This window comes from Candoia aspera, chromosome 1 (genome assembly GCF_035149785.1).
Source record: "Candoia aspera isolate rCanAsp1 chromosome 1, rCanAsp1.hap2, whole genome shotgun sequence".
NCBI classification, from domain to species: Eukaryota; Metazoa; Chordata; class Lepidosauria; order Squamata; family Boidae; genus Candoia; species Candoia aspera.
The window spans coordinates 212,169,081-212,190,421 of NC_086153.1; the positions used below are offsets into that span (position 1 = coordinate 212,169,081).

The window sequence follows — 21,341 nt, forward strand, 5'->3', positions numbered from 1 at the left end:
AAAGGAAGGGAAAACATTAGTTTACAAGCTAATGTTTATTCCCACAATTTCAGATACTACTAATACATAAAAGGGCTTGGTGGGGAATATTACTGAATTTCCCCATTCACATTATCAGGGGCGGGGGGTCTAGATATCCTATGAAAGGGGCCTTCTGTGATAAAAGTATTTGGGGTGGTAAGGGGAAGATATATAAGCTCAGTGTAGCAGAGGTGTGAGGTATCAGTTCTACCCCTATGCATCTAGATCTCAAGGTTCTCTGCTTGACTTCTCTCCTGGCTCATTCCGCTTTTTCTGTATTTTTTGGTCTATGGCCAAACACAAACAAAAATTAAATGCTGCCAATTTATTAGATATTATAATCCAAGTTTAAAAATGATCACACAAACAATATATTCTTCAGGGAACATACGCTTGAAAGTTCCAATTTTGAGTTAGAATCAGTTATTTTGAAATCAATATTAAAGGTATTTATGGCCAAGATTTGTAATATACAGGTAATTTAAATGAATTTTTAAAAACTATCCTACTTGTTCAGTATGTAAGACGAATTCATCTTTTAAGGAAAATAATAAAACAAGGTCCAATAATACAGCAATTAGCCTCTTTTTAAAAAAGCAGAAGTAACAGTGGTGTATAATTCATACAATATCAAGCCACAGGTTTTCAGTCATATATTTTTAAAAAGATATCTGCCCCTGGTTTATATACAATGCTAACTAACTTTTAATGGGTGGGCTCACCTATCACACTAAGCCAAAATCAAATAAGCCAACCACATTCTAGCTTTGCTTTATGTAAACTAGGCCAGTATGGTTCAGATGTGTCAGTAAAGTGTTAAAGACTGAAAATAATCTCACAAAATCTCTCCAGAATAAAATGTTCCCAGCCAATTGTTTTCCTTTTAGCGTTTAAAAAAAACCAAGAGGACTCAAATTTCTAAAACAAAACCAACCCACATGTCCAGTTCAAATTTCCCTTAAGCTGAGATTTTAACTTATCTCCCATATTTTATTAAACACCTTTAGTTTAACCATGCCTTACACAAATCACACAATTAAAGTCAGATGTTAACGAGTTAAATCTTTGCAAACGTATATGGAATATACTGATCTTAAAACTTATTCAACAAACCAAATCTGATTGTAGTGGTACAGCCAACTGATGATACATTTGATGAATTTGTAGGATCCACACACAAAATAAATGGCTCTTGAAAAAAGATATATGAAGAATCGAGTCCTGAACTTTTTCCAGCAAGCAATCTAATATTCTCTTTCATATGACATAAGACTAGGAGATAAGGCTAACCAATTAAGACATTCTCTATGAACATTCTATTTTTAGTTGCGTATAATGCAATGTACCAGGGACGCGGTGGCGCTGCGGGTTAAACCGCTGAGCTGTCGATCGGAAGGTCAGCGGTTCGAAACCGCGCGGCGGGGTGAGCTCCCGTTGCTAGTCCCAGCTCCTGCACACCAAGCAGTTCGAAAACATGCAAATGTGAGTAGATTAATTGGTACCGCTTCGGCGGGAAGGTAACGGCGTTCCGTGAGTCATGCTGGCCACATGACCACGGACGGGTCCTTAGGGACAACGCCGGCTCCAAGGCTTTGAAACGGAGATGAGCACCGCCCCCTAGAGTCGGACACGACTGGACTTTACGTCAAGGGAAACCTTTACCTTTACCTTTATAATGCAATGTGCATATTAGTAACCAATTCTTCCAACTAAGTTTTCTTCTTATGTCCTTTGCCCACTTGCCTTTTAGGCACAGAGGGGTTTTACACCAGTTTTGTGAACCTAATCATTCCATGAGGGAGAGAGAGAGAGAGAGGAAGATAAACTCACAAATGACGCCTAACCCCTGAGTAACATTGAAATGCATGTGATCCAGCGGCAAAAGATTGAATTTGGAAAAATAAAACTAAAGGAAATGTACTGACTTCTATAAAATACACATGAATCACACTTACAGCAATATACATCCACATATTTGTTCATATTGAACATATGCTTGTACATTCATAAAGTATGTTGTCAAAGTCAAGCTTCAGACATTTCAGAGAATCTGCTAAAATAGACTGAAAAACAGAATGCACTTTTGTGGCCTAAGAGTGCACTCAGTACATTTGGCTTTTGGTGCAAAATATTAATTTAATTAGGTCCAAGACTAATCTTCTTGTTTCCTGTGTCCGTAGACGATTTTTTGGATAATACGCAGGTGTTGGCACAAATCAGCCTGTCTTAATGCCAGTGGAAGCACAAATCGTTATGATAGTTTCTTTAAAAACGCACAAATACTGTGGCAGGAAAATATTTCTCAGAGTCCCAGTCACTTTCACAAAAATCCTATGCTAACAGGCAATGTAACACAATGGTGTTGTTAACAGTTTCAAATAAAACATTTTATGCATGAAACATTTTGAAACTGAAAGAAAAAACAAACAAACCAAATAATATGCATATTATGGCCAAACTCCTCTTACTTCTCAAATTACCATTTTTATAATTAATTGCTTACCAGCTTGTTTCCACGTGCAACTTGGAGTCCTGGGGTAATCTTTGAAGACCGTATACAGTAGCTAAAAAACAGTTTCTGTTGGCCTGCCAGAACTTAATATCAAATCTTGAGGCAGTGTTGTTTAGTCTACCAGTACAGAAAATCAGCTTGAGGGGCATCAAAGGCTTTCTGGTTTAAGCTGTAAGAATATTCACCTTGAGGAATTCTTCCTATTTTAAAATGATCACCAAAGATTTTTCAGCTAGGCTTCTTGTGAATAATTTTTCTGTGTATTTTTCTGCATTTTATTTGGATATGCATTAACATTTTGAAACTCTATCATATTATTCTATTTGTTTTATATTACTGTAAACACTATTATTATTAATCTATGTAGAAATGATGCATCTTTTAAAAGTCTGAATCTATAATATTAGAATAAATAAGTATATGATGTAAAATACTTGGTTGCACTGCTGTTTGAGAATTAAGATTTGCAGCCCAGTCCTTTTGACTTCCCCAAAGGGGCATCCTGCTCTTTCAGGACTGTGGAGAGTTGTAAGACCCATAGAGTACCAGATATGAGTCCAGGAAGAACTGACGTCTACCTGTGGCCCAGGACCGCCACTGACCTGTAAGGCACCTTTTTGCAAAAAGGTTTTTGCCACCAAAGTGTCAAGTCATGTCACGTGGCAGCTGTGGCTTCCCAGCACATTCTCCCTTTTCTTCTACAGTGCATATGAGTACAGATGCGTGGCGCAGTAACTAGACGGGCTTCTTCTACCAACCTGGAACCTTCCAATGTGGTACTGGCTTACTACCTTTCCCATCATTTGGCACCCCCGTGTCATGGTGCCTTTGGCAGTGCATAACTTTCACATCTGCTTGCAGCGGCCCTGCACTGGCCAATAAATACTGAATTGTCACCTCTGGGTCCTACCTTCAGTACACACAATGAGCATTTGTTCATCTGGAGCAATCCAATTCAGAATGAACTGAAAGAGCAACCTGGTAACTTTACAGAAAAGCATATTGGTAGTCAAGATGACACAACAGTGGCATAACTTTACATTTGCAGAGTGCCAATGTACAGAGAATCTTCATTTTTTTTAGATGAGTATTAGTCTTTTGGAATAAATCACAGAAAATTTGTTCTCAAGCCATATACACTTTTAAATGTTAAACAGTGTTTTAAACTAAGCTCCCAAATACATTAGCAAATATTAGAGATGACATAACTTATATCATCTCATATGGTGTGACATATAATAGGGAGAGGACCTTACCCATGAAGAATTCAATCAAACCCCATTACCTGAAATAGTTGCCTGCACTCAGTTCTGCCCTTGCCTGAAGTGAGCATCTCCACTCCATATAGCAGGGACAGGGAACTTGTCACTAAACTACAATTCTTAGTTGCCAGGGCTAGTACAAGAAATAGTGAGAGATGTTACTACAGTTTGTGATTTTATTCACATTGCAGAAACTATGATTTGTACAAACAAAATAGGACTGCAAATGTTCATAAAAATGTAATTTGCAATCCTGTAACACTATGACCATGAAGTTCATGCTTATGTTGTGATTGACTTTGCACAATTCATTGCATCAAAATATGTCTGACTAGTTTGTGGCTCTTGGTATTATACTGTATAAACTCAGTTACTACATTTAGTTTATGGTGCAGTATGTTTTATGTGAATCGAGGCAATGGGGTTAGTTCAGTGAACTATGGCTGTATAAATACAGTTTGTATCTGAATAGCCTCATACAGAGAAACATGGTTTAGCAAAGTGACCCAAGTTCTATCCTGCAGGAATGCATGAGCAAAAATTAATAAACATAATCTTTATCTCACAGATATGAAAATTACCATAACAAACTGTGGTTTGCTTGGCACATACCTAAAGCAAACTCAATGCAAAAAATAATTTGCTAATATAACTGGGACTAAAACATAACTGTTATTTCAGGTACAGCATCAAATATTATTCTCCCCCATGGTTAATGGGGGAATATACTTGGTGAATGTACTTACTCACATATGATTTCCAAAAATAAAGAGCAAGGTTTACAGGCAGGATAACTATTGCTTCAAACTCCAGGTAGAACTCTATAATTGTAGTGTAATGTCATAATGGCATTAAAAAGAATCCCTCAGAGAGACGGGAAGAGTCACAATTGCCATGCTCACATACTAAGCCAAACAGGAACAAACCACATTAAGACTTAGTATGAAGGATGAACCCAGCCAGTCTATTAGCAGCTGTAATATCTTAACATTTCCATAGGTTTTCTTAATGCTTGATATGAATATTAGTCAAGAAGTTCAAAAACTAGATGGATCCAGTTTAGATTATTTCAGGATCATGAAACTATGAATGAAGATTGGGTCCAATTAGGCTCAGCTTTATTTTAGGAATGGTATTAACTGAAATTCCTTGCTTTCCATTTAACAGTTAAGTTTAGCTTAAGACAAACAGAAAAAGTTCCAAGAAAGTGGGCAACAGGAAGAAAGAAAGTAACAGGAGGGGGAAGGCATAGAAGGAACTCTAGATCCTGGCTGTTATTTATACAGTACTATTAGCTAGGAATGATTGCTTGAATGAGTTCATTCAATACTATGAACAGGGTCTAAATGCAAAAGCACTTTGAATCTTGGCAAATATTGGTGAAGGAACAAGTGCTAAGTTTATCCTATCTCTCACTGATGAGTCAGGAGATGGAGGAAGCTGGCTTTGGAGAAACACGTGCAATGGAGCATTTCATTTGCTCTTACGTTGTTTTAAACCATCACTTTGAATGTAAAAGAGGTAAACCTAGAAGTCTACTGCTAGACATTTTTCCCAGTCTTAAGACAAAAGTTACCAATATGTGTGTGTGTTGCTCTTTTCTATCAACCTAACTGAATCAAATAACTGAACTGAACACCATCTCTAACATTGCCCAAACAAGATTTCTCTACGGCATAAATACATTTTTACTCTAAACATAGAGCAAAAAAAAAAAAAATCCCTAAGGACAAGTGACACACATCCTCAGCATAGCCACATACACAAAACAAATTCAATTTGGCAAAATTCCATGTCATTTCTCTCTGCTTTGGATCCTATGATGTGTCCAGCTGCTGTACTTTCCCTTACCCAAACATGGCTGGGGAGGACATAAAGGGGAATTCTCCTCTCATCCATGCATTGCTTCCTCCATTTTCTGTTTAAACAGCTTGGTGCTCCAAAAGAAGGCAGACAGTGAGTCAGATGGCTCATTTGAACTTTAGCATTTTACCATTTCAATCTGGGTAGATAAATGTCATAGATTCTCCTACTCTTACACTTTGCGTGAAAAAATGAACCATACATGACAATGTACACTCCTCCATGATCGTTACTTCATAAAATACCTGAAGAAGACTGAATACATTATACAAATGTGCCTGCCAGGTAAAGATGTACAATCAGAACTATGGACAAGAAAAACCAAAATAATATGTTCACTAGCTTCAGTGCATCCACCATAATGAAGTCAAACTCCTTTTTTAAAAAAACCTAACATGCATCTCTCCCATCCTAATCAAAAGTAAAAAACCACAGAATTTACTACAGCATTTTCATAAACAAAATTAAACTGTCTTTCTGTACTAGCCATTACCTTTAGCTCCATTTTAAGTTGCATGTCACAAGGAGAGGCTGCTAAAAGCAGACAGTGATATAGCTCATATCCTCTTCTATCTGGCCTTCAACTTACATAGTGTCAAATACAACCATGAACAGAAAGAGTATAATTTCAATAAAGGCAAAAACTAGCTGGCTAACTGCTTTTCAGTAATGAAAAATAGAGGTTGTTTTTAAAAAATGATTATTTGACCAAAGGATAGATAAACCCAAGCATTACAGTTTGGTTGTGAAATACATACATCCAAGTTCAAATTCCTTCTGAATAGATTCACTGGGGCAGCTCCAAAATAGTACTTTAAAGGATTATCTTTCTGCAGAGAGATTTTTTAAAAGACTAATTTGACTGTATAATTTTCACTCCCATACTGAAAAACTGCCTGCATTGGTAAAATGCTAAAAGGTATCTAATTTAGTAAAATGCAATCAGTTTTTCAATGTTACAAAGTCAGTTCAGACAAAGGTCAAGATGGCAACAAGAGGACTTAAGATAAAATATAATGTAAATACAGAATTATTTTATCGCACCAAACAAGGAATTTGGAACCTACATAGGGCAGGCTATACAGTTACTCAAAAAGGTGTATTTATGTTATCAAAATGTCCTGTTGCTATAATATCTAGGAAAATAATAATATAAGAATGTGTCAAAGTTGCTCAGACCCCTACCCTCTAGCTTTTGAGTAAGGGTTCCAAGGACAGGCAGCATCACCAAATATTCTTCTCTTCCTACTTGCAAAACCCAACTTTAAATCTATCTAAAACTATTCTAAAATGCATCAACATTTAAATCTCCATATAAAAGTGCAACATATTAAGAACAGGCTTTCGGAAAGATTGAGAAAGATCACTAAAGCAAGCTCTGTTAGGATGCTTTGTGGACAGCTGAATAGCCAACATGATTCCAGGTACTGAAGCAGGATGAATGTGTAGCATGACCAGAAGCTAAAACTGGCAAACACTGTGACTAACTTCACAGAACTCTGCTCAAAAACCAGGCACATGTATTGCTAAGAGTGATGTGTGCGCTTTGATTTGTACAATGGAATAAGTTTATTAAGTAGTCTACTGAGATTTAAAGCAATTTTCAGATGGTCCGTGGAGGGGGTGAAGAGTTAAAAACTACAAGAGTTACAGGAACACCAATTGCAGGGTCATATATACAGTGAATTTTTCTGGAAAAAATTGAATTGGAAATCTGATACAATGGCCCTTGATTTTAGAATGCCTCACATAATTTTTAAGCAAAACTGAAAAATGAACATCCTGTGAAATGTTGCACATAAGTCAGCTGTACAAATACTTGTGATAAGGATATGAATTCAAGAAAGCACATTTAATATTGTTTAAATATTAGCTTCAAACAAACCCAATGATTCAAAAGCATTATTTGGAAGTTATTTTTATCAGAATATTTTAAGAAATGACATTTTGTTGTATTTTTTTAGAAACAAAAAAAAAGCAAAGTAGTTCACAAACAGAAACACAATCACTTATTGTCTCAACTTCAAAACTGCTCATTTGACTAGCAATGTATCTAAGACTTTATCATAAATTTTATAAAACTGAACACCCATTTTAAAAATAAGACGAATTATTATGACATAATTTCTTTTTCCCTGCATCACAACACTGGCCAATTCAGTATTTCCTATTTACTGGCCTTAAGAGAACGATTTGAGAAAAAAGCAACTTTCGTTCCCCATACTATGATAGGGATTTATTTGTTGGAAATGCTGAACATATCCTAGATACAAATATAGATGAAAATATCTCCACCTAGTCCTGACAAGATTGTTTTTTTTTTCATTTTTCATTTAGAAAAGGAGATAAAGAAACTTAAGCAGATAGAAAAGAAGTAGAAAGATATATTTGGGTTAAATCAACGTGCCACAGTAGACTGGCACAACCTTTCACGTATTTGTATTGTTCTTCAGAGACAACAGCTTATCGCAAGTTCTTGGGAGTGAAGAAGTCACTAAGTATCCACAGATAAAGGAAGCATTTATATAATGATATACATTAAACAAGCAAGCATACAGCCCTTTGTGTGAAGTATGCATTTTACATTATTTCAAGTTCTAGTGGCAGTATGGGAAGAGTATGTCTTAGATAAAGGAAAGTAACACTGTCTGGCACTAACAAGCCAACCCTGTAACACCTGCTTAAAGCAGACAGAACCTCCTTGTCCCCACAATCCATCATAACTTTTATACGGACAGGTAGAAAAGGACAAGCAGAGAGACAAATGCTCTGCCCTTTATTACGTCTTTTAAGTCTCATGTACATTTTCTAGCACAGGTACAAGCCTAAACATTCCACCCAAAATCCATGGTACTCCATTTGGATCTTGTGGACACTTCCACTAGGACCTTAATTCATTTGGAACAGATTTAAAAAAAAAATCTGTGCAATCAACTCATCAGCATACTATGATCACTGCAATGGACATGAAAACCGGGATTGAGAAAATAAATACACACACACACAAACACTATATATAATTTACCTATTCGATAAAAAATAACTATTCTAGGTAAGAAGGGCTGGCAGATCATCGCAGATTTTGAATGCACTATTTGGAACCGCTGCCATACTCACATATTTTTGACATTTCCTGGGAATATATATTGTACATATAATTACCTATATTGATGGTTTCTTGGGTATACTGTATAGGGTATATATTTGTACATATAAATAAAAATGTTGGAAGAAGAGAAGGTAAAAAACGGGGGAGGGATAGATTTTTTTTTGCAGGCCCTGAGGTTACAATCCCAGCCTTCCGGATATTAAAAGTGGTTGCCATCAGTACAAGCAGCGACTTGTCAATATATGTGTATGCACGTATCAGAGACATGCAGACTGTGTGTGTGCAGACATACGTGTGCGCCTGGGATAGGAAACCAACACATGGCAAGACGGGAGCGAATGAATTCATGCATCCCTTGCCTCGGGGGCAACACTTTCCCCCATCACTGCAAGGCCCGGGGGTATAACTGCACCAACTGCATCCACGAGGCTGGCGCACACTTCCGTCCAATGCAGGCCCGGGGGAAAGCTGGCATGGGGTATTGCTGCTGCTGCAAAGCAGAGAGCAGCCGCGCTCCCTTCGCGTGCAACGGGACAATTGCCCGCTGCGAACAGTCGGGGAGTTCCAAACCTTGTGCAGACCGAGAAAGAAAAACGCGGGTGGGGGGAGAACCGGGCTATTTGTAATGGGACTGGAAACGCGAGGTAACTTACCGCAGTGCCGCGAGGCTGACGAACGGGCAGTCCGGGGGGGAGGGGGGAAAGGGGGGGGAGGAGCAGCAGACGTCGGCAAGGCCGGCTCGCGAAGGGAGCTTTACACACGAGGGGGAATTAACCCCATCACCAGCCCCCTACAGCGGCTCCGGCTCCTGCCGCGGGTGCCACCGAGGACCGCCCTCTACGGGTACCTTCAACCAATCACAATCTTCCCTCCCTGTGACTGGCATCCTGCACAGCCACTCAATATTCACAGCCCACTACCATCGACTCGTCTCTCTCTTGGAGCTATCCGCTGAATGGTCTAAAATTCGGCCCACGAATGAAAACGCCCGTGAGGCACAGCAAGCCAATGATAGACCACAGCTCTGCTAAGCGACGGCTCGAAAAGACCAATTAGAACTTAGAAGACCGGCATACGCTATCCCCACCTATTGACGTAATTGTGACCGGCACTATCACTTTTGAAGCGCTAACCTAAGTACTGTAGGTACTCAGATTTGTTGCGACCGGCTCCCCTTTGGATTAAGTCTGTGGTTAGAGAAATATTAATAAAACAATCGAAATAAATGTGTCAGAATCGTCTCAAAACTCCTGCATGGGGGAGGGGAAATTGAAGCAAAGCATGATGGGACTTGTAGTATTGAATTCAAGCTTGCTATAGACCACCGCAAAGGGGTGTTCTGAGTCTGTTGCTCTAAAATTCTTCCAGGGAAGATGCATCACCCCCTCAGTACGTTGTAGGCTGGCTTTTTCGCAAGATGCTTACCCAAGTCACTCTATAGCACTACTGCAATACTCCATGAATAACATTAATGATTAGGGATGGGGTTTGCCACAAATATGCCACGTTTAATATTTAAGCCTTAAAAGCCAAAGCCCAGAATGAGCTTCACAGCACTCAAACTGCACCTAAGCATGATTAGGTTTTTAAAAAATTGTGGTCTGACCTCTCAATAGTTGCTGGTGAGTCACAACTAGAGTTGCGCAGCATGTGGATCTGAAGCAGGGAAAATGCTTTGGATCTGGCATGGGGGCACTCATTGTACTTGGAAGGGTACCTTAAAGAAATCACACCTTTTCCTGATCTTACATGGCAGCTGCACGGAAATACAGAATTAGTATACAAAACTAGAAAAAGGTGTAGTTTAAGGCGCTGCTGACAGATCCAGTGAGTGTGCCCATGCTGACAGATGTTGGACCTGAAGCACTTTCCCCTCTTCAGAACTGAATACTTGCACATTTCTAGTCACTATCCCCAGTTTGAGAACCCTTGCCAAGCAGATGTATTTGCACATGTTACGCTAGTCAGTTTTTTGCAGCTTAATGTTGTGTACAACTCTCACTCAACTGTCTGGTTCACTTATTGTTCACTGTATTGTATGAACTCAAAACATAACTAATTCCATAATTAAGTCATGTATTCTGTGAAACTAATCATACTATTCTCATAGTTAGGAGGTTGCAATGAATCCTTAAGTGGAAGCATTCATGTAGTTACCTCCGAAGTTGAACGATGGAAGTTGCTTGTGCTGCATAATGCAACTAATTTATATATTTTCATTATAAAAATTACAATCCAGCTGATATCACCAATGTTTGCTTTTCAGTATAAGCATATCCCTGATATCCCTTTTTACCCTAGACCAAACTCTTTTTCTAAGAGCCTGCACTGGAAGTCAGGTAAGAATTATATATTTTTTTATCTGTTCAACCCTAAGTCAGTTAAGAGCTATAAACTTCTTTATCCATTCAATCATGTTTGATTCTCGGAGACTGCCTGGTCAAGTCCCTGAAGTTTTCTTGGCATGTTTTTTTTTTCCCCAGAAGTGGTTCGCCATTGTCCTCTTCCTAGGGCTGACAGAAAGTGACTGTCCCAGGGTCACCCAGCTGGCTTTGTGCCTAAGGCGGGACTACAACTCAAAGTCTCCCAGTTTCTAGCCTGAGCCTTAACCCAGACTTTCTCAATCTTTTGACCCTGGAGGAACTCTTGAAACATTTTTCAGGCCTCAGGGAACCATTGCACATTTAGGCTCAAATATAGGCCAGAAGTTACAAAATTATTATATTCATTTCATGTGTAGGCCGGTATATATGCATTAACAGTGTTCGTAAACTAAAAATAAAGAATGAAATTTACCTGTTTAATGTGAAGTTGCCCGACTTTGAAATATTTTTTTAAATAAATCGTGACCTCCCAGGGAACCCCTAGTGACTTCTTGTGGAACCCCAGCGTTCCACAGAACCCTGGTTGAGAAACCCTGCCTTAACCACTACACCAAACTGGTGTATTTAAGAATCTAGGGTTACCTTAAAGACTTACATATCTCCCATGCTAGAATCAGGTCAGGCACTGACACATTTAAAATTGGTCACATTTTATGGTCATGCAGACCAAACCACAATCACATCCACTTCATTTGCAATATTCCAGATTTGTTACCATAAAATGCCTTTATTAATAATCAGCTGACACAATGTGCTAATCCAGGCCCCAATTTAGCAAAGTCTGAGTTAGGATGGAGACCATTTTACTGCATAAAGTTAATCACTGGATACAGCCCAAATATCTTTGTTCTACTATGATGTCCAGATGGGGAAGAAAAGTTTAAATTGAGATTAGGCCTTTCTTCTAGCCTCTGACAAACAAGAAGCTAGAGATTGGTTTCTGATTGTGTTTTTTGACAATGTACAGTATGTGTACATACTGTAAAAACATGGTTGTGCCATTTGGCCTGGGATGGGAGGGGCAACTCTTCATGGGGGTGATTGGCCCCATGAGGGTGCCAGGATAAGATCTTTGCCCATCTTGAATTTTATATATTATACATTTCATTTTTATATGTGTATTGATATTTATAAGTTTTTATATTATTCTTGTCTTTTGTAAGCCACCCAGAGTCATTGCGTACGAGATGGGCAGCAGAGAAATTTAATTAATAAATAAATAATAAAATAATGTGGGAGGAGAGAAATCCTCTGTTCAGTGGCTAGCCATATGGATTACCACATCTGGCCATTCTGGATCCCTACCCCCCAAATATCAAAAGGATGGGAGGAGATGGGCAGGGACAATTTGGACAAACAAACAAACAAATATAAATGAGTGTCTGCAAATTGCTACAAGTGCAATATTACCATAAGAACCCTATTTTTTTTTCAGTTCTCTGGCTCCAGATCATTGAGTAAATTATTCCAGACTGGGTTAGTCTGCTTTATCATATAAACTTACCCATCAGCACAAAAATTCTGAATCATGAGGGATAGCATAACTGGTTTATTATAGTTTGAAACAAATAACATAATATGCATTATCAGCTAATGAGAAGGGGGTTATTAGACTATATTAGATTTGGAGTCTAGAATTACCTAACTGTACCATTGTTCAATTAGTAACAAAGTTTAGAACGATCACTTCACCAATCAACATGCACTGAAAATGATAGCCAAATGTATATGGACTTACTATTAGATTATACTCCAAGCAATAACCTCCATCTAACTTTTTTATAAAATGTGCATAGAGTTGAATACTATAAAGCACTTCATAGCATGGTTAATCTGCTTTAACATGTGCTACATACATACCTACTCAGATGCAAGACTCTAAGTATAGTAAGTTGAAGCATCTTTGCATAATACTGCTGCTTCATTATCAAAACTGCTATATGACCTTAGGTCTCCCATATCTCATAAACCCACCAAACCAATTCGCTTCTTCATTTCGTCACTTTGCCGTCTAATACCTTGCGCTCAGCTACTAGCACAAGAATTACACAGTCTTCGTATCCCCCTCATCCTGTTCCAGTAGCACAAAATACTTGCGAAGACGGTAGTTTCCCCTATTTAAATAAACCCGCGAAAACACCCTACAGTATTTGTATCCCCAGCGTCAATTCCATTTGTAGCGAGGCTTAAGTTTCTTCCAAGATTCGCGCACAATGCAGTATTGCTTTCTTATGAGAAAAACGGAAATCGCTTGGGATTTCATTCCACGACGAAGCTCATCTTTATCACTGTTGCTCGGGCCACAACCTTAAAGAAGCCGGGACGTAAACCCACCCAGAGCGTCAGAGCCCTACCACTTTGATTTATAGTTACGCGGGAAGCGTTTGCTAAGTAGCCGCGATCGTCCTGCCATCGGTGAGGTCACTTCCGTCGGCTTTAAGCGCGAAAAAGGCAATTCTGGTTAGTAGCTGAAAAAGGAGAGACTGTTGCTGCTTCAGCAAATAAGGTTTGGTGAAGAATTTGTATGCGTAGTTTTGTGTACAGTAGTAAACTAACCTGTCACTGGACTGCAGTGATGTGCCTAAATGAGGGTCGCAATATGCGCTCTCTTTAATGTATGGTACTTTAAAAAACTGGTCTTTTTGAAAATGAGATTAATACTCGGATTTTTTAGGCTGTTGTTCTGTATCTAGTTTTCTGCGGGAGTTACTCGTTGAATTTAGTGCCTGGGTTCGCACAGCACTCTAAACTAGGCTAAAATGGAGTGGGTAGTTTGTGGTTCAACATAATGTGTAAGCTCAGCCGCTGGCTTAACTTTATATTAAGTTCTACTTTAGGCACAACATGTGCTTAGGGTATTTGTTAAAGTGGATTTACTACACTGTATGAACTCAGTGGGAGTTTGATATCTTGGATGGCCCCATTAATGGAGATTTAGTAATTGCAAGATACTATGTTCTTAGATTGCACACATGGATGCTTTTAGTTATTGAAAGCAAAACCTGTAATAGGAATGAAAAGAAATAGCAAATAAGATTTTAGGCAATTTTATTTCTTAGCAGTCACTTTAAAATTGAGCAATAATTATGAAACTCAATGAGGTTATCCTATGTTATGTGCAATCGGTAGCAGAATAACTCCAATTGGTTTTCATGAATTTGTGTAGTTCTTAAATAGGTTTATTGTAACTAACTAAAAAAAACCCTTTAAAATATGTATGTTAATTAGTCGATTAAATGCAAATAATCTGACACACATCTGTGATGTTGCTGCAGGTTTAATCTGTGATGATTAAGGGAGATGGAGAAATCTTTTAAACATTGAGAGGAGCTTGTTAAGTTGTTGCTAGGTCAAAAGGAATGAGAAAGGTATTACTGAGATACAGTTTAATGATGCTGTATGAAAAGATCTGATAACTCCCAAGGCTACTGGAATATGGAAACAACTGCCTAAAATTAATCTGGTTTTCTTTGGGTCTTAGGCAAGGCCAGTGTGTTCTGAGCAGTTTGAGACAGAGATGAATTACAGTTGGCTTTTATACTTCCACAGAGAGAGATAAATCGCTGTGGTTTTTTTCCTTTGTACTGTAGCCTTAATGTAATTTGAGGTTCTTGCAACAAGCTAAGCAGTGTAGTGTTGCACTACTTACCTGCATAATACCCTGTTTTCTCCATATTAAGATGGTTGCAAAATGCAAACTGTGGCTTTTTCATCTTGCCTAACATCTTTTTAATATCTGGTCTAAAAAACTGCTTAAACCTTTTTTTGTGGCCATTTAAGTGATCTCAATAAATGTATTTATCTGCTGCTTTTCTTCAAGGAACTCAAAGTGATGTGCCCTGTTATCCCATCTCCAGTTCCTGCATTTTATCCTTAAAATCAGCCCTGTGAAATGGAAGTGGTTGTCTTGTAACTCTCTCCTGCAACAAGGGGTACCAGAGAAGGAGATAATTCTGCCCAGTCCTGCATATATAAATGAAGGGCAAGGATCTGAGTGAAGGGGAGGCAGGAAGATTACCAACAGTGAAAGCTGAGCAAGGAAAGGAGGTGGGTAGAGGGCAGGGTAGCTTCCATTCTCCAGTTTGAAACCTGGGCCAGATCCCAGCAGAAGTCCCAAACTGACAGCCTTGGCCACTCTGCCAAGGACAAGAAAACCTTGAATAGGCAGGCGTGGGAGCATTATCCTTGCATCTCTGCTCTGAACATTCCTTGCACTCAGCCACAGCCAGGCCTTTTTCTCCCTTGCAACTGAAGTCAGCACCACACCATCCTAGCAACCATTGCTGGACTGGCCTTATCTTATTCCTGTCCCAAGGTTTTAACGGTCCTGTGCTGATCCTTCCAAAGAAGTATGAAAAATCCATGGCACCTTTTCAGGCAGAATTGGTTAGCTGACTTATTGCAAGGTATCGTCAGAGGTGTGTTTTGGTGACTGGGAACATATAGTTATGGTGTATGTGGAGGGGAGGGGTGCGTACCAGGCATGCTTTTAATCTGTCAGTGACAATCACAGGTCATGACAATTATACAGGATGGAGACTGTGATCTGGATATTGCAATTTATGGGACAGTTGTTTTAAAAGATAAAATGGAGGTGCCTACCACAGGTTTGTAGGGGCAGACACCAGCATAGAAAGGTTACACAGAAGAGATGCTGCAGAACCAGAGTGGTGTAGACACCCATTTGATGCTAATCTGATAACTGGCACATTCACAGGGCAAAAACAAGTTCATTAGTTTTGTATATGGAGGGGAGGGGGGAGAATCATAGAATTCATTTCTCATTTTAGGGACCATTGCTCCACAAAGTTTGAGAATTACTAGTTTATGCTTTTTAAACTTTCTACTTCTGTTTATTAAAATTTTAATTTTAAACTTCTTACTATAAACAATAGGCTTGCTACAGAGGGAGAATAGTGTCCAGATTGTACCTATATAATTGATCTTTTCTTGTCAATGGAGTTGTGATATTGGCCCTAGTAAGTCCTTCTGTTCATTGAATCTGGCTGCTGTGGTCTTGCTATCTATGATGTAGTAGTGAAAGTGGATATTATGACTACTACTTCCTGCAACACAGATTGGAATCTGCTAGTCCTCAAGATTACATCCTCAAGAATACCTTATTCCCAGTTTACTTGGGAGTACATTAAACAAGAGTTTTTTTGGAATAAACCAAAATATTCTTATATGAAAGGTGGTGAAGTTTTTAATATGAATAAAGTTGTTTTGTAAGTCAAATATGCCAATGTAGCATAAGCTAATGATACATTTTATATGAAGGCAATACAATAACTTACATTAGGTTTTATAAAGAAAAATATTCCATATATTTTCTCAATTTTCTATCTTGCTTTATTTTTTCCAAATATCTGGAAATTACACTTTTCTAATTACTCTCTTTTTAATTTATTTTTTGCTGATGTTTCTAACCTAACTTTCAATGGCCTCTTGAGATTTCCAGGGACAGGATTGTATTGCCAGCTGTGATCTGCAAAACAGAGTCCAGCATTTGCTCTTAATGTTCTAAAGAGTTACAAATTAAGTATGTTCTCATTAGTGCTGTATCAAAATTTTCTTCTGCTGATTTTCAACCACTCTCATTCAAGCTGAATAAAGAGATTGTACTAAAAAAACAAGAGAAGAGACTCCAGAATGTTGGAAGCAATAGAGACTAGAAAACAATGCCATCTATTACTGCAGTAAAGTACTGTAAGCTCAAAAATTCCATCAAAAGAGGTTGAAAAATTCTAAGTCAACCAAAGAATGAGGTAGAAAAACAGAAGGTTCTAAAAACATGCAGGAAATAAAAGACAGGTTTTACTTAATTTTAACAAGGACTTCAGGAAATACAGTCCTACTGTATTATGCCAGTGTTTCTCGAAATGTGTTCTGTGACCCAGAAGTGATCCTTGGGGTGGGGGGAAATAAACTTAGAAATGTACAATACAAATAATCCCTCTCTTTCCCCTCTAATCAAGATGCTGTAGCCTCAGTCTTGCCAGCTGTTCTGTCAGAGAGGAAAGTGGGGAGGCCTTCCTTTAAAGCTTATTATCAGAGCTCTGGTGATTGAGCAACCTAAACTTTAAAGAAGACTTCTCGCATTTTGTATAAAGTAACAAAAAAACATAAGCTGCAAAAGAAGAATCTGGTCCCCAGGTTTATAATGATTGGGAAGCTATGTATTACAGTATATTAACAGAGTTGGTGTTTTCCTGGGACATTTTAGGTTCCTCTCACAGCTGCCAGTATCATACAATATCAATGTTCGTTTATGTATTAGATTTTTTTTACCCCATCTCTATTTTATGTCATTCAAGGTAGCGCACATACCTAATGCTCCTGTCTCCTATTTTTCCCTAGAACAATAACCCTGTGAGGTGGGTTGCCTAAGGAAGGATTAGAACTCAACATTATCCTGGTTTCTCTAGCTGACCATTTTAGTCAGTACAGGTAGTCCTTGCTTAATGACCCATTCGAGGTTACGACAGCACTAAAGTCACGGCTGGTCCTTGCACTTAAGACTGTCACTGCATCCCCACGGTCGCATGATCATGATTTGGGCGCTTGGCAACCATCACTCATTTATGATGGTTGCAGCGTCCTGCAGTCATATGATCACCATTTTTGCAACCTTTCCAGCCGGCTTCCAACAAGCAAAGTCAATAGGGAAGCTTGCAGGTTACAAGGCATGGTGACGTGGTATCTCACTTAACAATTGCAACCAGTTGATGTGGTGTTTCACTTAACGACCATTAGCGGCAGAGTTGCTGGTCCCAATTAGGGTTGTTAAATGAGGACTACCTATATACTACAGTGGCTCTCCCAATAATAATTATAATTCCCAATCTGCAAATGCCTGCAGAATTGCAGGAGAGAGCAGAAGGAAATTAAGGTCCATCTGACATACCTATTGTCAGGGTATTTTGTTGCATGATTTTTCTAGCTATGTGTTTATATACTGCCAGATTCAACAAAAATGATTCTGTATAGTTTATAACATAAAAATAAAAAAGCCAATAAAGACAAAAATAATTATATAGTAGCAAGTGTAATGGTGCCCATTCATTTCTCAAGGACCCTCCAGAAAAACTCTAATTTTAACAGGTTCTGGAAAATAATAATAATAATAATAATAAAAAATTAAATTTATATGCTGCCCAGTTCACAGCAACTCTGGGTGATTATATAATGATGGTACCGATCTAAGGGGGAGGAAGAGTGGTCTATTACGTGAGGGTGCTACACAGGGCCGCAACTAGGGTCTGTGTCACCTGGGGCAAACATGGATTCCACGCCCATTTTGGCGCCCCCCAGTGCTCATTTTGGCACCCCACCAGCGTGGCGCCCCCCCACCCCCAGTTGCAGCCCTGGTGCTACAGAGAAAAATTGCTTAAGAACATCCTTTACCTTCCCTACATGGTTTGTTGTTGTTGTTTATTCGTTTAGTCGCTTCCGACTCTTCGTGACTTCATGGACCAGCCCACGCCAGAGCTTCCTGTCGGTCGTCAACACCCCCAGCTCCCCCAGGGACGAGTCCGTCACCTCTAGAATATCATCCATCCATCTTGCCCTTGGTCGGCCCCTCTTCCTTTTGCCTTCCACTCTCCCTAGCATCAGCATCTTCTCCAGGGTGTCCTGTCTTCTCATGATGTGGCCAAAGTATTTCAGTTTGGCCTTTAATATCATTCCCTCAAGTGAGCAGTCTGGCTTTATTTCCTGGAGGATGGACTGGTTGGATCTTCTTGCAGTCCAAGGCACTCTCAGAATTTTCCTCCAACACCACAGTTCAAAAGCATCGATCTTCCTTCGCTCAGCCTTCCTTGTGGTCCAGCTCTCGCAGCCATATGTTACTACAGGGAACACCATTGCTTTAACTATGCGGGCCTTTGTTGTCAGTGTGATGTCTCTGCTCTTAACTATTTTATCGAGATTTGTCATTGCTCTTCTTCCAAGGATTAAGCGTCTTCTGATTTCCTGACTGCAGTCAGCATCTGCAGTAATCTTTGCACCTAGGAATACAAAGTCTTTCACTGCTTCTACATTTTCTCCCTCTATTTGCCAGTTATCAATCAAGCTGGTTGCCATAATCTTGGTTTTTTTGAGGTTTAGCTGCAAACCAGCTTTTGCACTTTCTTCTTTCACCTTCATCATAAGGCTCCTCAGTTCCTCTTCACTTTCAGCCATCAAAGTGGTATCATCTGCATATCTGAGATTGTTAATGTTTCTTCCAGAGATTTTAACTCCAGCCTTGGATTCCTCAAGGCCAGCTTGTCGCATGATGTGTTCTGCATACAAGTTGAATAGGTAGGGTGAGAGTATACAGCCCTGCCGTACTCCTTTCCCAATCTTAAACCAGTCTGTTGTTCCGTGGTCTGTTCTTACTGTTGCTACTTGGTCGTTATACAGATTCTTCAGGAGGCATACAAGATGACTTGGTATCCCCATACCACTAAGAACTTGCCACAATTTGTTATGGTCCACACAGTCAAAGGCTTTAGAATAGTCAATAAAACAGAAATAGATGTTTTTCTGAAACTCCCTGGCTTTTTCCATTATCCAGCGGATATTGGCAATTTGGTCTCTAGTTCCTCTGCCTTTTCTAAACCCAGCTTGTACGTCTGGCAATTCTCGCTCCATGAACTGCTGAAGTCTACCTTGCAGGATCTTGAGCATTACCTTACTGGCATGTGAAATGAGTGCCACTGTTCGATAGTTTGAACATTCTTTAGTGTTCCCCTTTTTTGGTATGGGGATATAAGTTGATTTTTTCCAGTCTGATGGCCATTCTTGTGTTTTCCAAATTTGCTGGCATATAGCATGCATTACCTTGACAGCATCATCTTGCAAGATTTTGAACAGTTCAGCTGGGATGCCGTCGTCTCCTGTAGCCTTGTTATTAGCAATGCTTCTTAAGGCCCACTCAACCTCACTCTTCAGGATGTCTGGCTCTAGCTCACCGACCACACTGTCAAAGCTATCCCCGATATTGTTATCCTTCCTATACAGGTTTTCTGTATATTCTTGCCACCTTTTCTTGATCTCTTCTTCTTCTGTTAGGTCCTTGCCATCTTTGTTTTTGATCATACCCATTTTTGCCTGGAATTTACCTCCAATGTTTCTAATTTTCTGGAAGAGGTCTCTTGTCCTTCCTATTCTATTGTCTTCTTCCACTTCCGCGCATTGCTTGTTTAAAAATAATTCCTTATCTCTTCTGGCTAACCTCTGGAATTTTGCATTTAATTGGGCATATCTCCCCCTATCACTGTTGCCTTTTGCTTTCCTTCTTTCTTGGGCTACTTCTAGTGTCTCAGCAGACAGCCATTTTGCCTTCTTGGTTTTCTCTTTCTTTGGGATGTATTTTGTTGCCGCCTCCTGAACAATGCTGCCAACTTCTGTCCAGAGTTCTTCTGGGACCCTATCTACTAAGTCCAGTCCCTTAAATCTGTTCTTCACCTCCACTGCATATTCCTTAGGAATATTAGTGAGCTCATATCTAGCTGATCTGTGGGTCTTCCCTAATCTCTTGAGTCTGATCCTAAATTGTGCAAGAAGAAGTTCGTGATCTGAACTACAGTCAGCTCCAGGCCTTGTTTTTACCGACTGTACAGATGTCCGCCACCTTTGGCTGCAAAGGATGTAATCAATCTGATTTCGGTGTTGTCCATCTGGTGAAGTCCATGTATAAAGCCGTCTCTTAGGTTGTTGGAAGAGAGTGTTTGTTATGCAGAGTGAATTGTCTTGGCAAAATTCTATCAGCCTGTGTCCTGCTTCGTTTTGTTCTCCCAGGCCATACTTACCTGTAATTTGAGGTGTCATTTGACTGCCCACCTTAGCATTCCAGTCTCCTGTGATGAAAATAACATCTCTTTTAGGCGTGTTGTCCAGCAGGTGCTGCAGATCCTCATAGAACTGCTCTACTTCAGCTTCTTCAGCATTTGTGGTTGGGGCGTATATTTGGATCACTGTGATGTTAGATGGCTTGCCCTGAATTCGAATTGAGATCATTCTATCATTTTTTGGGTTGTATCCAAGCACTGCTTTAGCCACTTTACTATTAATTATGAAGGCTACTCCATTTCTTCTGTGGTCCTCTTGTCCGCAGTAGTAGATCTGGTGGTCATTTGATGTGAAGTGGCCCATTCCAGTCCATTTCAGTTCACTGACGCCCAGAATGTCTATCTTTAATCTTG

At 39.3% G+C, this 21,341-nt stretch overlaps 1 protein-coding gene across 1 annotated transcript in view; it reads left to right on the forward strand.

Moving 5' to 3' along the window:
• Window positions 1-13,571: 13,571 nt before the first annotated feature.
• The window catches only part of ZRANB3 (zinc finger RANBP2-type containing 3), a 65,546-nt gene continuing 57,776 nt past the window's right edge, over window positions 13,572-21,341 (forward strand). The window contains exon 1 of the mRNA XM_063288703.1: window positions 13,572-13,657. The gene's annotated coding sequence lies outside the window, so the exon portion shown is untranslated. The remainder of the gene's footprint in view (window positions 13,658-21,341) is intronic.